The 16,595-nt window shown below is 41.5% G+C and overlaps 5 non-coding genes across 5 annotated transcripts; all 5 read left to right on the top strand.

Moving 5' to 3' along the window:
• Positions 1–1,214: 1,214 nt before the first annotated feature.
• Positions 1,215–1,301, top strand: TRNASTOP-UCA (transfer RNA opal suppressor (anticodon UCA)). The gene has a single exon. It is a non-coding gene; the product is annotated as a tRNA-Sec (tRNA).
• Positions 1,302–4,809: 3,508 nt separating this feature from the next.
• TRNASTOP-UCA (transfer RNA opal suppressor (anticodon UCA)) lies at positions 4,810–4,896 on the top strand. The gene has a single exon. It is a non-coding gene; the product is annotated as a tRNA-Sec (tRNA).
• A 3,550-nt stretch (positions 4,897–8,446) lies between these two features.
• On the top strand, positions 8,447–8,533 carry TRNASTOP-UCA (transfer RNA opal suppressor (anticodon UCA)). Its single transcript has one exon. It is a non-coding gene; the product is annotated as a tRNA-Sec (tRNA).
• A 3,474-nt stretch (positions 8,534–12,007) lies between these two features.
• Positions 12,008–12,094, top strand: TRNASTOP-UCA (transfer RNA opal suppressor (anticodon UCA)). The gene has a single exon. It is a non-coding gene; the product is annotated as a tRNA-Sec (tRNA).
• A 3,650-nt stretch (positions 12,095–15,744) lies between these two features.
• On the top strand, positions 15,745–15,831 carry TRNASTOP-UCA (transfer RNA opal suppressor (anticodon UCA)). Its single transcript has one exon. It is a non-coding gene; the product is annotated as a tRNA-Sec (tRNA).
• Positions 15,832–16,595: the final 764 nt, after the last annotated feature.

The following is a 16,595-nucleotide window of genomic DNA, read 5'->3' on the forward strand; positions in this document are numbered from 1 at the left end:
TCCTTTACACAAGTCATGTTGTCTTGTCTTGAAATATCCTTTACACAAGTCATGTTATGGGGTCTTGATCTTTCCTTTACAGCATTCATGTTGTGTTGTCTTGGACTTTCCTTACCACAAGTCATGGTGTGGTGTCTTGGCCTTTCCTTTACACGAGTCATGTTTTGTTGTCTTGGACTTTTCATTTACACGAGCCATGTTGTGGTGTCTTCAGCTTTCCATGAGTTATGTTGTGGTATCTTGGACTTTCTATTTACACAATTCATGTTGTGGTGTCTTGACTTTCCTTTACATGAGTCATGTTGTGTTTTCTTGATCTTCCTTTTACACAATTCATGTTGTGATGTCTTGGCTTTCGTTTACACAATTCATGTTGTGGTGTCTTGGCTTTCTTTTGCACAATTCATGTTGTGGTGCCTTGGGCTTTCCTTTACACAAGTCATGTTGCGATGTCTTGGCTTTCCTTTACTCAAGTCATGTTTTGGTGATTTGGCTTTCCTTTACACAAGTCATGTAGTGGTGTCTTGGCTTTCCTTTACTCAAGTCATATTGTAGTGTTTTGGATTTCCTTTACACAAGTCATGTTGTGGTGTCTTGGCTTTCCTTTACTCAAGTCATGTTGTGGTGTTTTGGCTTTCCTTTACACAAGTCATGTTGCGATGTCTTGGCTTTCCTTTGCTCAAGTCATGTTGTGGTGTTTTGTCTTTCCTTTACACAAGTCATGTTGTGGTGTCTTGGCTTTCCTTTACTCAAGTCATGTTGTGGTGTTTTGGCTTTCCTTTACACAATCATGTTGTGGTGTCTTGTTCTTTCCGTTCAAGGAGTCAGAGAGAGTGAGAGAACAGGGTAAGGCTTTAAGAATGTCTGTTTATTCTGCGTTCTGTAAACTCAAATCAGCACAGCCTTTCCTCTTCTATTGTGGTTAACGCTGACATTACTAATGATTTATCTGAACTTTGTCCATATTATAAGAAAGTCTCGTTTACCCAGAAAGCCTGTCTCTGTTTTGCATACAATCAAAGGTTCATATTCTGAACTTTTGACCAAAACAGTGCATGAAAATAAAGACAAATCAAAAAAAGAGCTGAGCCCAGAACTTCAATAAATAGTGAACATTGATAGCTAAGCGGATTACAAATTTTGGCTCACACCCTACCTGTAAAAGAGTATGTATTCTTGTGATATATATACCTGTTTTGCTACACTGTTTCTTTGCCCGGATGAACCTCAGTGGTCTGGGGTGCAGGCTTCAAACCTGTAGCTGTCTAGCGACAGAGTGGTTCAATTCCACCTTCTGGGCGAGGCAGCTTTTGTGATGGGCTGCCCATTGTCAGGGTAACTAATACATGTTTTTTGTCAATTCTGTTCATGTTCACAACTTGTAGCAGACAATATTTGGTAACTACATTTTCAGCAGCCCTGCCGACACGTGTTTTCTTCTGTGTTTTCAAGGCCACGTCACCATTTAAGATCAAAGAGTAACCGAGAGAATTACTTGTTAAATAGTAGCCAGCGCTCTGAGGGGCGATTCATCTGGGCACCCCAGCAAGTCATGAAAGGAAGGGTATGCATTAAACACAGTGTAGATTGGAGAATCTGACATTAATAATCTGAGAGATTGGGAAGAGATAGTGTCCGATACTAATGAAATGAAGGCCGTGATGTTCATCAATGGAATGAGGGTATCACATTTGACAATATCAAAGTAAATGGTCATCTATCTGCTCCCGTAGATGCCCCCGGTACTGAGGAAGGACCACTGAACCCCATCCTCGGTCCACGGAGTAGGCTTTTTGTGGGTACTTTACTTCTTTTTTGCAGACTTTGCTCACAGATCTTGGAGTCTCACAGTCTTTCTGTGCACCTAATATAAACAAATGAATAAATAAATACACGAATGCATATGTATAATGAAGCATGCAAAATAACTTTGCCTCTAGGCTATCCATTTTTGGGGCCAGATAATGGACCCTGAGGCACAACGACATAAAGCGATATCCTCAGGGTTATACCATTCCATCACATTTGGAAACTAGATTAAAAAGTCCTTTTGTACAACAAAAAATCTAACATCCTTACCTCGTCCTCTCATCTGGAGTGATCCAGCAGAGCAAAAAATATGTTGCAGCATAACCTGATTAATAGAGTGTTTTAAATCTTCTGACCGCCTCTGCCCTCCTTCACTGCTGGGGTGCCACCCTTTTCCCCTTTCCCCCCGAGTTCAATCAGAGGTCACAGAGCCCGGCTGTCACTGCATAGAGGCGCTCTGCTCAGCATCCTCAACCTTGTTCCCTCATCAGCACGTGGCCTGTTTCTAGTCCGTTGCACCTGCACCCCCCAGTTCACACCACTGCCGAGTGACTGACAGTTTTATCAGAGTAATCCAAGTCACCAAGAATGCAATGTTTAAGTCCCACACTTTTCATTTACAAAGCACTAGTGTTCGCAGGTGTCTTACTACAATTGAAGTGACTCGGAACTACAATTCCCAGAATGTATTAGGTTATTCAAATAAAATACAGGACAAGAGTGTTGCATGTTTGATACCATGAAATCACCGGGTAACTCTTCCTTACATAGCTGACCATTTACATAAAGGTCAGCCTATGGTCTCTGCAAGTAATTCTGCCTAGGACGAGAAGGCTTCGAGAGGCACAGCCAAGAGGAACGGTTACCAGGAGGAACTACTACAAATCCTGCAAGAAAAGGCAAATACAGCAAACCTAAAACTGATGACTGATGTAGAAACGGGTATGTCAAGAAACGTTTAGATTTATTAATAAATACACCTACACCTCAGCTTCACTTGTCTTTACAATTAGCACATGTCGAGGTTGTGGTGTCTTGGACTTTCCTTAACACAAGTCATGTTGTGGTGTCTTGCGCTTTTCTTTCCACAAGTCTTTTTGAGGTGTCTTGGAATTTCCTTTCCATGAGTCATGTTGTGGTGTCTTGGACTTTCCTTTCCATGAGTCATGTTGTGGTGTCTTGGCTTTCCTTTACAGAAGTCATGTTGTGGTGTCTTCTACTTTCCTTTACACAAGACATTTTGTGGTTTCTTGGCTTTCCTTTACACGAGTCATGTTATGGTGCCATGGCTTTCCTTTACACAAGTCATGTTGTGGTGCCTTGGCTTGCCTTTTCATGAGTCACGTTGTGGTGTCTTGGCTTTCCTTTACACTAGTCATATTGTGGTGTCTTGACTTTCCTTTACACAAGTCATGTTGTGGTGTCTTGGCTTTCCTTTATACAAGTCATGTTGTGGTGTCTTGGGCTTTTCTTTCCACAAGTCGTTTTGAGGTGTCTTGAAATTTCCTTTCCATGAGTCATGTTGTGGTGTCTTGGACTTTCCTTTCCATGAGTCATGTTGTGGTGTCTTGGCTTTCCTTTACACAAGTCATGTTGTGGTGTCTTCTATTTTCCTTTACACAAGACATTTTGTGGTTTCTTGGCTTTCCTTTACACAAGTCATGTTGTGGTGCCATGGCTTTCCTTTACAAAAGTCATGTTGTGGTGCCTTGGCTTGCCTTTTCATGAGTCACGTTGTGGTGTCTTGGCTTTCCTTTACACAAGTCATGTTGTGGTGTCTTGGCTTTCCTTTACACAAGTCATGTTGTCTTGTCTTGAAATATCCTTTACACAAGTCATGTTATGGGGTCTTGATCTTTCCTTTACAGCATTCATGTTGTGTTGTCTTGGACTTTCCTTACCACAAGTCATGGTGTGGTGTCTTGGCCTTTCCTTTACACGAGTCATGTTTTGTTGTCTTGGACTTTTCATTTACACGAGCCATGTTGTGGTGTCTTCAGCTTTCCATGAGTTATGTTGTGGTATCTTGGACTTTCCATTTACACAATTCATGTTGTGGTGTCTTGGCTTTCCTTTACATGAGTCATGTTGTGTTTTCTTGATCTTCCTTTTACACAATTCATGTTGTGGTGTCTTGGCTTTCGTTTAAACAATTCATGTTGTGGTGTCTTGGCTTTCTTTTACACAATTCATGTTGTGGTGCCTTGGGCTTTCCTTTACACAAGTCATGTTGCGATGTCTTGGCTTTCCTTTACTCAAGTCATGTTGTGGTGTTTTGGCTTTCCTTTACACAAGTCATGTAGTGGTGTCTTGGCTTTCCTTTGCTCAAGTCATATTGTAGTGTTTTGGCTTTCCTTTACACAAGTCATGTAGTGGTGTCTTGGCTTTCCTTTGCTCAAGTCATATTGTAGTGTTTTGGCTTTCCTTTACACAAGTCATGTTGTGGTGTCTTGGCTTTCCTTTACTCAAGTCATGTTGTGGTGTTTTGGCTTTCCTTTACACAAGTCATGTTGCGATGTCTTGGCTTTCCTTTACTCAAGTCATGTTGTGGGGTTTTGGCTTTCCTTTACACAATCATGTTGTGGTGTCTTGCTCTTTCCGTTCAAGGAGTCAGAGAGAGTGAGAGAACAGAGTAAGGCTTTAAGAATGTCTGTTTATTCTGTGTTCTGTAAACTCAAATCAGCACGGCCTTTCCTCTTCTATTGTGGTTAACGCTGACATTACCAATGATTTATCTGAACTTTGTCCATATTATAAGAAAGTCTCGTTTACCCAGAAAGCCTGTCTCTGTTTTGCATACAATCAAAGGTTCATATTCTGAACTTTTGACTAAAACAGTGCATGAAAATAAAGACAAATCAAAAAAAGAGCTGAGCCCAGAACTTCAATAAATAGTGAACATTGATAGCTAAGCGGATTACAAATTTTGGCTCACACCCTACCTGTAAAAGAGTATGTATTCTTGTGATTTATATACCTGTTTTGCTACACTGTTTCTTTGCCCGGATGAACCTCAGTGGTCTGGGGTGCAGGCTTCAAACCTGTAGCTGTCTAGCGACAGAGTGGTTCAATTCCACCTTCTGGGCGAGGCAGCTTTTGTGATGGGCTGCCCATTGTCAGGGTAACTAATACATGTATTTTTGTCAATTCTGTTCATGTTCACAACTTGTAGCAGACAATATTTGGTAACTACATTTTCAGCAGCCCTGCCGACACGTGTTTTCTTCTGTGTTTTCAAGGCCACGTCACCATTTAAGATCAAAGAGTAACCGAGAGAATTACTTGTTAAATAGTAGCCAGCGCTCTGAGGGGCGATTCATCTGGGCACCCCAGCAAGTCATGAAAGGAAGGGTATGCATTAAACACAGTGTAGATTGGAGAATCTGACATTAATAATCTGAGAGATTGGGAAGAGATAGTGTCCGATACTAATGAAATGAAGGCAGTGATGTTCTTCAATGGAATGAGGGTATCACATTTGACAATATCAAAGTAAATGGTCATCTATCTGCTCCCGTAGATGCCCCCGGTACTGAGGAAGGACCACTGAACCCCATCCTCGGTCCACGGAGTAGGCTTTTTGTGGGTACTTTACTTCTTTGTTGCAGACTTTGCTCACAGATCTTGGAGTCTAACAGTCTTTCTGTGCACCCAATATAAACAAATGAATAAATAAATACATGAATGCATATGTATAATGAAGCATGCAAAATGAGTTTGCCTCTAGGCTATCCATTTTTGGGGCCAGATAATGGACCCTGAGGCACAACGACATAAAGCGATATCCTCAGGGTTATACCATTCCATCACATTTGGAAACTAGGATTAAAAAGTCCTTTTGTACAACAAAAAATCGAACATCCTTACCTCGTCCTCTCATCTGGAGTGATCCAGCAGAGCAAAAAATATGTTGCAGCATAACCTGATTAATAGAGTGTTTTAAATCTTCTGACCGCCTCTGCCCTCCTCCACTGCTGGGGTGCCACCCTTTTCCCCTTTCCCCCCGAGTTCAATCAGAGGTCACAGAGCCCGGCTGTCACTGCATAGAGGCGCTCTGCTCAGCATCCTCAACCTTGTTCCCACATCAGCACGTGGCCTGTTCCTAGTCCGTTGCACCTGCACCCCCCAGTTCACACCACTGCCGAGTGACTGACAGTTTTATCAGAGTAATCCAAGTCACCAAGAATGCAGTGTTTAAGTCCCACACTTTTCATTTACAAAGCACTAGTGTTCGCAGGTGTCTTACTACAATTGAAGTGACTCGGAACTACAATTCCCAGAATGTATTAGGTTATTCAAATAAAATACAGGACAAGAGTGTTGCATGTTTGATACCATGAAATCACCAGGTAACTCTTCCTTACATAGCTGACCATTTACATAAAGGTCAGCCTATGGTCTCTGCAAGTAATTCTGCCTAGGACGAGAAGGCTTCGAGAGGCACAGCCAAGAGGAACGGTTACCAGGAGGAACTACTACAAATCCTGCAAGAAAAGGCAAATACAGCAAACCTAAAACTGATGACTGATGTAGAAACGGGTATATCAAGAAACGTTTAGATTTATTAATAAATACACCTACACCTCAGCTTCACTTGTCCTTACAATTAGCACATGTCGAGGTTGTGGTGTCTTGGACTTTCCTTTACACAAGTCATGTTGTGGTGTCTTGCGCTTTTCTTTCCACAAGTCTTTTTGAGGTGTCTTGGAATTTCCTTTCCATGAGTCATGTTGTGGTGTCTTGGACTTTCCTTTCCATGAGTCATGTTGTGGTGTCATGGCTTTCCTTTACACAAGTCATGTTGTGGTGTCTTCTACTTTCCTTTACACAAGACATTTTGTGGTTTCTTGGCTTTCCTTTACACGAGTCATGTTGTGGTGCCATGGCTTTCCTTTACACAAGTCATGTTGTGGTGCCTTGGCTTTCCTTTTTATGAGTCACGTTGTGGTGTCTTGTCTTGGCTTTCCTTTACACTAGTCATATTGTGGTGTCTTGACTTTCCTTTACACAAGTCATGTTGTGGTGTCTTGGCTTTCCTTTATACAAGTCATGTTGTGGTGTCTTGGGCTTTTCTTTCCACAAGTCGTTTTGAGGTGTCTTGAAATTTCCTTTCCATGAGTCATGTTGTGGTGTCTTGGACTTTCCTTTCCATGAGTCATGTTGTGGTGTCTTGGCTTTCCTTTACACAAGTCATGTTGTGGTGTCTTCTATTTTCCTTTACACAAGACATTTTGTGGTTTCTTGGCTTTCCTTTACACGAGTCATGTTGTGGTGCCATGGCTTTCCTTTACAAAAGTCATGTTGTGGTGCCTTGGCTTGCCTTTTCATGAGTCACGTTGTGGTGTCTTGGCTTTCCTTTACACTAGTCATGTTGTGGTGTCTTGACTTTCCTTTACACAAGTCATGTTGTGGTGTCTTGGCTTTCCTTTACACAAGTCATGTTGTCTTGTCTTGAAATATCCTTTACACAAGTCATGTTATGGGGTCTTGATCTTTCCTTTACAGCATTCATGTTGTGTTGTCTTGGACTTTCCTTACCACATGTCATGGTGTGGTGTCTTGGCCTTTCCTTTACACGAGTCATGTTTTGTTGTCTTGGACTTTTCATTTACTCGAGCCATGTTGTGGTCTCTTCAGCTTTCCATGAGTTATGTTGTGGTATCTTGGACTTTCCATTTACACAATTCATGTTGTGGTGTCTTGGCTTTCCTTTACGTGAGTCATGTTGTGTTTTCTTGATCTTCCTTTTACACAATTCATGTTGTGGTGCCTTGGCTTCCTTTTACACAATTCATGTTGTGGTGTCTTGGCTTTCTTTTACACAATTCATGTTGTGGTGCCTTGGGCTTTCCTTTACACAAGTCATGTTGCGATGTCTTGGCTTTCCTTTACTCAAGTCATGTTGTGGTGTTTTGGCTTTCCTTTACACAAGTCATGTAGTGGTGTCTTGGCTTTCCTTTACTCAAGTCATATTGTAGTGTTTTGGCTTTCCTTTACACAAGTCATGTAGTGGTGTCTTGGCTTTCCTTTACTCAAGTCATATTGTAGTGTTTTGGCTTTCCTTTACACAAGTCATGTTGTGATGTCTTGGCTTTCCTTTACTCAAGTCATGTTGTGGTGTTTTGGCTTTCCTTTACACAAGTCATGTTGTGGTGTCTTGGCTTTCCTTTACTCAAGTCATATTGTGGTGTTTTGGCTTTCCTTTACACAATCATGTTGTGGTGTCTTGCTCTTTCCGTTCAAGGAGTCAGAGAGAGTGAGAGAACATAGTAAGGCTTTAAGAATGTCTGTTTATTCTGTGTTCTGTAAACTCAAATCAGCACGGCCTTTCCTCTTCTATTGTGGTTAACGCTGACATTACCAATGATTTATCTGAACTTTGTCCATATTATAAGAAAGTCTCGTTTACCCAGAAAGCCTGTCTCTGTTTTGCATACTATCAAAGGTTCATATTCTGAACTTTTGACTAAAACAGTGCATGAAAATAAAGACAAATCAAAAAAAGAACTGAGCCCAGAACTTCAATAAATAGTGAACATTGATAGCTAAGCGGATTACAAATTTTGGCTCACACCCTACCTGTAAAAGAGTATGTATTCTTGTGATTTATATACCTGTTTTGCTACACTGTTTCTTTACCCGGAGGAACCTCAGTTGTCTGGGGTGCAGGCTTCAAACCTGTAGCTGTCTAGCGACAGAGTGGTTCAATTCCACCTTCTGGGCGAGGCAGCTTTTGTGATGGGCTTCCCATTGTCAGGGTAACTAATACATGTATTTTTGTCAATTCTGTTCATGTTCACAACTTGTAGCAGACAATATTTGGTAACTACATTTTCAGCAGCCCTGCCGACACGTGTTTTCTTCTGTGTTTTCAAGGCCACGTCACCATTTAAGATCAAAGAGTAACTGAGAGAATTACTTGTTAAATAGTAGCCAGCGCTCTGAGGGGCGATTCATCTGGGCACCCCAGCAAGTCATGAAAGGAAGGGTATGCATTAAACACAGTGTAGATTGGAGAATCTGACATTAATAATCTGAGAGATTGGTAAGAGATAGTGTCCGATACTAATGAAATGAAGGCAGTGATGTTCATCAATGGAATGAGGGTATCACATTTGACAATATCAAAGTAAATGGTCATCTATCTGCTCCCGTAGATGCCCCCGATACTGAGGAAGGACCACTGAACCCCATCCTCGGTCCACGGAGTAGGCTTTTTGTGGGTACTTTACTTCTTTGTTGCAGACTTTGCTCACAGATCTTGCAGTCTAACAGTCTTTCTGTGCACCAAATATAAACAAATGAATAAATAAATACATGAATGCATATGTATAATGAAGCATGCAAAATGAGTTTGCCTCTAGGCTATCCATTTTTGGGGCCAGATAATGGACCCTGAGGCACAACGACATAAAGCGATATCCTCAGGATTATACCATTCCATCACATTTGGAAACTAGGATTTAAAAGTCCTTTTGTACAACAAAAAATCTAACATCCTTACCTCGTCCTCTCATCTGGAGTGATCCAGCAGAGCAAAAAATATGTTGCAGCATAACCTGATTAATAGAGTGTTTTAAATCTTCTGACCGCCTCTGCCCTCCTCCACTGCTGGGGTGCCACCCTTTTCCCCTTTCCCCCCGAGTTCAATCAGAGGTCACAGAGCCCGGCTGTCACTGCATAGAGGCGCTCTGCTCAGCATCCTCAACCTTGTTCCCACATCAGCACGTGGCCTGCCTAGTCCGTTGCACCTGCACCCCCCCAGTTCACACCACTGCGGAGTGACTGACAGTTTTATCAGAGTAATCCAAGTCACCAAGAATGCAATGTTTAAGTCCCACACTTTTCATTTACAAAGCACTAGTGTTCGCAGGTGTCTTACTACAATTGAAGTGACTCGGAACTACAATTCCCAGAATATATTAGGTTATTCAAATAAAATACAGGACAAGAGTGTTGCATGTTTGATACCATGAAATCACCAGGTAACTCTTCCTTACATAGCTGACCATTTACATAAAGGTCAGCCTATGGTCTCTGCAAGTAATTCTGCCTAGGGCGAGAAGGCTTCGAGAGGCACAGCCAAGAGGAACAGTTACCAGGAGGAACTACTACAAATCCTGCAAGAAAAGGCAAATACAGCAAACCTAAAACTGATGACTGATGTAGAAACGGGTATGTCAAGGAATGTTTAGATTTATTAATAAATACACCTACACCTCAGCTTCACTTGTCTTTACAATTAGCACATGTCGAGGTTGTGGTGTCTTGGACTTTCCTTTACACAAGTCATGTTGTGGTGTCTTGCGCTTTTCTTTCCACAAGTCTTTTTGAGGTGTCTTGGAATTTCCTTTCCATGAGTCATGTTGTGGTGTCTTGGACTTTCCTTTCCATGAGTCATGTTGTGGTGTCTTGGCTTTCCTTTACACAAGTCATGTTGTGGTGTCTTCTACTTTCCTTTACACAAGACATTTTGCGGTTTCTTGGCTTTCCTTTACACAAGTCATGTTGTGGTGCCATGGCTTTCCTTTACACAAGTCATGTTGTGGTGCCTTGGCTTGCCTTTTCATGAGTCACGTTGTGGTGTCTTGGCTTTCCATTACACTAGTCATGTTGTGGTGTCTTGACTTTCCTTTACACAAGTCATGTTGTGGTGTCTTGGCTTTCCTTTATACAAGTCATGTTGTGGTGTCTTGGGCTTTTCTTTCCACAAGTCGTTTTGAGGTGTCTTGAAATTTCCTTTCCATGAGTCATGTTGTGGTGTCTTGGACTTTCCTTTCCATGAGTCATGTTGTGGTGTCTTGGCTTTCCTTTACACAAGTCATGTTGTGGTGTCTTCTATTTTCCTTTACACAAGACATTTTGTGGTTTCTTGGCTTTCCTTTACACGAGTCATGTTGTGGTGCCATGGCTTTCCTTTACAAAAGTCATGTTGTGGTGCCTTGGCTTGCCTTTTCATGAGTCACGTTGTGGTGTCTTGTCTTTCCTTTACACTAGTCATGTTGTGGTGTCTTGACTTTCCTTTACACAAGTCATGTTGTGGTGTCTTGGCTTTCCTTTATACAAGTGATGTTGTCTTGTCTTGAAATATCCTTTACACAAGTCATGTTATGGGGTCTTGATCTTTCCTTTACAGCATTCATGTTGTGTTGTCTTGGACTTTCCTTACCACAAGTCATGGTGTGGTGTCTTGGCCTTTCCTTTACACGAGTCATGTTTTGTTGTCTTGGACTTTTAATTTACACGAGCCATGTTGTGGTGTCTTCAGCTTTCCATGAGTTATGTTGTGGTATCTTGGACTTTCCATTTACACAATTCATGTTGTGGTGTCTTGGCTTTCCTTTACATGAGTCATGTTGTGTTTTATTGATCTTCCTTTTACACAATTCATGTTGTGGTGTCTTGGCTTTCGTCTACACAATTCATGTTGTGGTGTCTTGGCTTTCGTCTACACAATTCATGTTGTGGTGCCTTGGGCTTTCCTTTACACAAGTCATGTTGCGATGTCTTGGCTTTCCTTTACTCAAGTCATGTTGTGGTGTTTTGGCTTTCCTTTACACAAGTCATGTAGTGGTGTCTTGGCTTTCCTTTACTCAAGTCATATTGTAGTGTTTTGGCTTTCCTTTACACAAGTCATGTTGTGGTGTCTTGGCTTTCCTTTACTCAAGTCATGTTGTGGTGTTTTGGCTTTCCTTTACACAAGTCATGTTGTGGTGTCTTGGCTTTCCTTTACTCAAGTCATATTGTGGTGTTTTGGCTTTCCTTTACACAATCATGTTGTGGTGTCTTGCTCTTTCCGTTCAAGGAGTCAGAGAGAATGAGAGAACAGAGTAAGGCTTTAAGAATGTCTGTTTATTCTGTGTTCTGTAAACTCAAATCAGCACGGCCTTTCCTCTTCTATTGTGGTTAACGCTGACATTACCAATGATTTATCTGAACTTTGTCCATATTATAAGAAAGTCTCCTTTACCCAGAAAGCCTGTCTGTGTTTTGCATACAATCAAAGGTTCATATTCTGAACTTTTGACTAAAACAGTGCGTGAAAATAAAGACAAATCAAAAAAAGAGCTGAGCCCAGAACTTCAATAAATAGTGAACATTGATAGCTAAGCGGATTACAAATTTTGGCTCACACCCTACCTGTAAAAGAGTATGTATTCTTGTGATATATATACCTGTTTTGCTACACTGTTTCTTTGCTCGGATGAACCTCAGTGGTCTGGGGTGCAGGCTTCAAACCTGTAGCTGTCTAGCGACAGAGTGGTTCAATTCCACCTTCTGGGCGAGGCAGCTTTTGTGATGGGCTGCCCATTGTCGGGGTAACTAATACATGTTTTTTTGTCAATTCTGTTCATGTTCACAACTGGTAGCACACAATATTTGGTAACTACATTTTCAGCAGCCCTGCCAACACGTGTTTTCTTCTGTGTTTTCAAGGCCACGTCACCATTTAAGATCAAAGAGTAACCGAGAGAATTACTTGTTAAATAGTAGCCAGCGCTCTGAGGGGCGATTCATCTGGGCACCCCAGCAAGTCATGAAAGGAAGGGTATGCATTAAAAACAGTGTAGATTGGAGAATCTGACATTAATAATCTGAGAGATTGGAAAGAGATAGTGTCCGATACTAATGAAATGAAGGAAGTGATGTTCATCAATGGAATGAGGGTATCACATTTGACAATATCAAAGTAAATGGTCATCTATCTGCTCCCGTAGATGCCCCCGGTACTGAGGAAGGACCGCTGAACCTCATCCTCGGTCCACGGAGTAGGCTTTTTGTGGGCACTTTACTTCTTTGTTGCAGACTTTGCTCACAGATCTTGTAGTCTCACAGTCTTTCTGTGCACCCAATATAAACAAATGAATAAATAAATACATGAATGCATATGTATAATGAAGCATGCAAAATGAGTTTGCCTCTAGGCTATCCATTTTTGGGGCCAGATAATGGACCCTGAGGCACAACGACATAAAGCGATATCCTCAGGGTTATACCATTCCATCACATTTGGAAACTAGGATTAAAAAGTCCTTTTGTACAACAAAAAATCTAACATCCTTACCTCGTCCTCTCATCTGGAGTGATCCTGCAGTGCAAAAAATATGTTGCAGCATAACATGATTAATAGAGTGTTTTAAATCTTTTGACCGCCTCTGCCCTCCTCCACTGCTGGGGTGCCACCCGTTTCCCCTTTCCCCCCGAGTTCAATCAGAGGTCACAGAGCCCGGCTGTCACTGCATAGAGGCGCTCTGCTCAGCATCCTCAACCTTGTTCCCACATCAGCACGTGGCCTGTTCCTAGTCCGTTGCACCTGCACCCCCCAGTTCACACCACTGCCGAGTGACTGACAGTTTTATCAGAGTAATCCAGGTCACCAAGAATGCAATGTTTAAGTCCCACACTTTTCATTTACAAAGCACTAGTGTTCGCATGTGTCTTACTACAATTGAAGTGACTCGGAACTACAATTCCCAGAATGTATTAGGTTATTCAAATAAAATACAGGACAAGAGTGTTGCATGTTTGATACCATGAAATCACCAGGTAACTCTTCGTTACATAGCTGACCATTTACATAAAGGTCAGCCTATGGTCTCTGCAAGTAATTCTGCCTAGGGCGAGAAGGCTTCGAGAGGCACAGCCAAGAGGAACGGTTACCAGGAGGAACTACTACAAATCCTCCAAGAAAAGGCAAATACAGCAAACCTAAAACTCATGACTGATGTAGAAACGGGTATGTCAAGAAACATTTAGATGTATTAATAAATACACCTACACCTCAGCTTCACTTGTCTTTACAATTAGCACATGTCGGGGTTGTGGTGTCTTGGACTTTCCTTTACACAAGTCATGTTGTGGTGTCTTGGGCTTTTCTTTCCACAAGTCGTTTTGAGGTGTCTTGGAATTTCCTTTCCATGAGTCATGTTGTGGTGTCTTGGACTTTCCTTTCCATGAGTCATGTTGTGGTGTCTTGGCTTTCCTTTACACAAGTCATGTTGTGGTGTCTTCTACTTTCCTTTACACAAGACATTTTGTGGTTTCTTGGCTTTCCTTTACATGAGTCATATTGTGGTGCCATGGCTTTCCTTTACACAAGTCATGTTGTGGTGCCTTGGCTTTCATTTTCATGAGTCACGTTGTGGTGTCTTGGCTTTCCTTTACACTAGTCATGTTGTGGTGTCTTGACTTTCCTTTACACAAGTCATGTTGTGGTGCCTTGGCTTTCCTTTTTATGAGTCACGTTGTGGTGTCTTGGCTTTCCTTTACACTAGTCATATTGTGGTGTCTTGACTTTCCTTTACACAAGTCATGTTGTGGTGTCTTGGCTTTCCTTTATACAAGTCATGTTGTGGTGTCTTGGGCTTTTCTTTCCACAAGTCGTTTTGAGGTGTCTTGAAATTTCCTTTCCATGAGTCATGTTGTGGTGTCTTGGACTTTCCTTTCCATGAGTCATGTTGTGGTGTCTTGGCTTTCCTTTACACAAGTCATGTTGTGGTGTCTTCTATTTTCCTTTACACAAGACATTTTGTGGTTTCTTGGCTTTCCTTTACACGAGTCATGTTGTGGTGCCATGGCTTTCCTTTACAAAAGTCATGTTGTGGTGCCTTGGCTTGCCTTTTCATGAGTCACGTTGTGGTGTCTTGGCTTTCCTTTACACTAGTCATGTTGTGGTGTCTTGACTTTCCTTTACACAAGTCATGTTGTGGTGTCTTGGCTTTCCTTTACACAAGTCATGTTGTCTTGTCTTGAAATATCCTTTACACAAGTCATGTTATGGGGTCTTGATCTTTCCTTTACAGCATTCATGTTGTGTTGTCTTGGACTTTCCTTACCACATGTCATGGTGTGGTGTCTTGGCCTTTCCTTTACACGAGTCATGTTTTGTTGTCTTGGACTTTTCATTTACTCGAGCCATGTTGTGGTCTCTTCAGCTTTCCATGAGTTATGTTGTGGTATCTTGGACTTTCCATTTACACAATTCATGTTGTGGTGTCTTGGCTTTCCTTTACGTGAGTCATGTTGTGTTTTCTTGATCTTCCTTTTACACAATTCATGTTGTGGTGCCTTGGCTTCCTTTTACACAATTCATGTTGTGGTGTCTTGGCTTTCTTTTACACAATTCATGTTGTGGTGCCTTGGGCTTTCCTTTACACAAGTCATGTTGCGATGTCTTGGCTTTCCTTTACTCAAGTCATGTTGTGGTGTTTTGGCTTTCCTTTACACAAGTCATGTAGTGGTGTCTTGGCTTTCCTTTACTCAAGTCATATTGTAGTGTTTTGGCTTTCCTTTACACAAGTCATGTAGTGGTGTCTTGGCTTTCCTTTACTCAAGTCATATTGTAGTGTTTTGGCTTTCCTTTACACAAGTCATGTTGTGATGTCTTGGCTTTCCTTTACTCAAGTCATGTTGTGGTGTTTTGGCTTTCCTTTACACAAGTCATGTTGTGGTGTCTTGGCTTTCCTTTACTCAAGTCATATTGTGGTGTTTTGGCTTTCCTTTACACAATCATGTTGTGGTGTCTTGCTCTTTCCGTTCAAGGAGTCAGAGAGAGTGAGAGAACATAGTAAGGCTTTAAGAATGTCTGTTTATTCTGTGTTCTGTAAACTCAAATCAGCACGGCCTTTCCTCTTCTATTGTGGTTAACGCTGACATTACCAATGATTTATCTGAACTTTGTCCATATTATAAGAAAGTCTCGTTTACCCAGAAAGCCTGTCTCTGTTTTGCATACTATCAAAGGTTCATATTCTGAACTTTTGACTAAAACAGTGCATGAAAATAAAGACAAATCAAAAAAAGAACTGAGCCCAGAACTTCAATAAATAGTGAACATTGATAGCTAAGCGGATTACAAATTTTGGCTCACACCCTACCTGTAAAAGAGTATGTATTCTTGTGATTTATATACCTGTTTTGCTACACTGTTTCTTTACCCGGAGGAACCTCAGTTGTCTGGGGTGCAGGCTTCAAACCTGTAGCTGTCTAGCGACAGAGTGGTTCAATTCCACCTTCTGGGCGAGGCAGCTTTTGTGATGGGCTTCCCATTGTCAGGGTAACTAATACATGTATTTTTGTCAATTCTGTTCATGTTCACAACTTGTAGCAGACAATATTTGGTAACTACATTTTCAGCAGCCCTGCCGACACGTGTTTTCTTCTGTGTTTTCAAGGCCACGTCACCATTTAAGATCAAAGAGTAACTGAGAGAATTACTTGTTAAATAGTAGCCAGCGCTCTGAGGGGCGATTCATCTGGGCACCCCAGCAAGTCATGAAAGGAAGGGTATGCATTAAACACAGTGTAGATTGGAGAATCTGACATTAATAATCTGAGAGATTGGTAAGAGATAGTGTCCGATACTAATGAAATGAAGGCAGTGATGTTCATCAATGGAATGAGGGTATCACATTTGACAATATCAAAGTAAATGGTCATCTATCTGCTCCCGTAGATGCCCCCGATACTGAGGAAGGACCACTGAACCCCATCCTCGGTCCACGGAGTAGGCTTTTTGTGGGTACTTTACTTCTTTGTTGCAGACTTTGCTCACAGATCTTGCAGTCTAACAGTCTTTCTGTGCACCAAATATAAACAAATGAATAAATAAATACATGAATGCATATGTATAATGAAGCATGCAAAATGAGTTTGCCTCTAGGCTATCCATTTTTGGGGCCAGATAATGGACCCTGAGGCACAACGACATAAAGCGATATCCTCAGGATTATACCATTCCATCACATTTGGAAACTAGGATTTAAAAGTCCTTTTGTACAACAAAA

The sequence above is a fragment of the Lissotriton helveticus genome, chromosome 5_1, assembly GCF_964261635.1.
Source record: "Lissotriton helveticus chromosome 5_1, aLisHel1.1, whole genome shotgun sequence".
Lineage (NCBI taxonomy): Eukaryota > Metazoa > Chordata > Amphibia > Caudata > Salamandridae > Lissotriton > Lissotriton helveticus.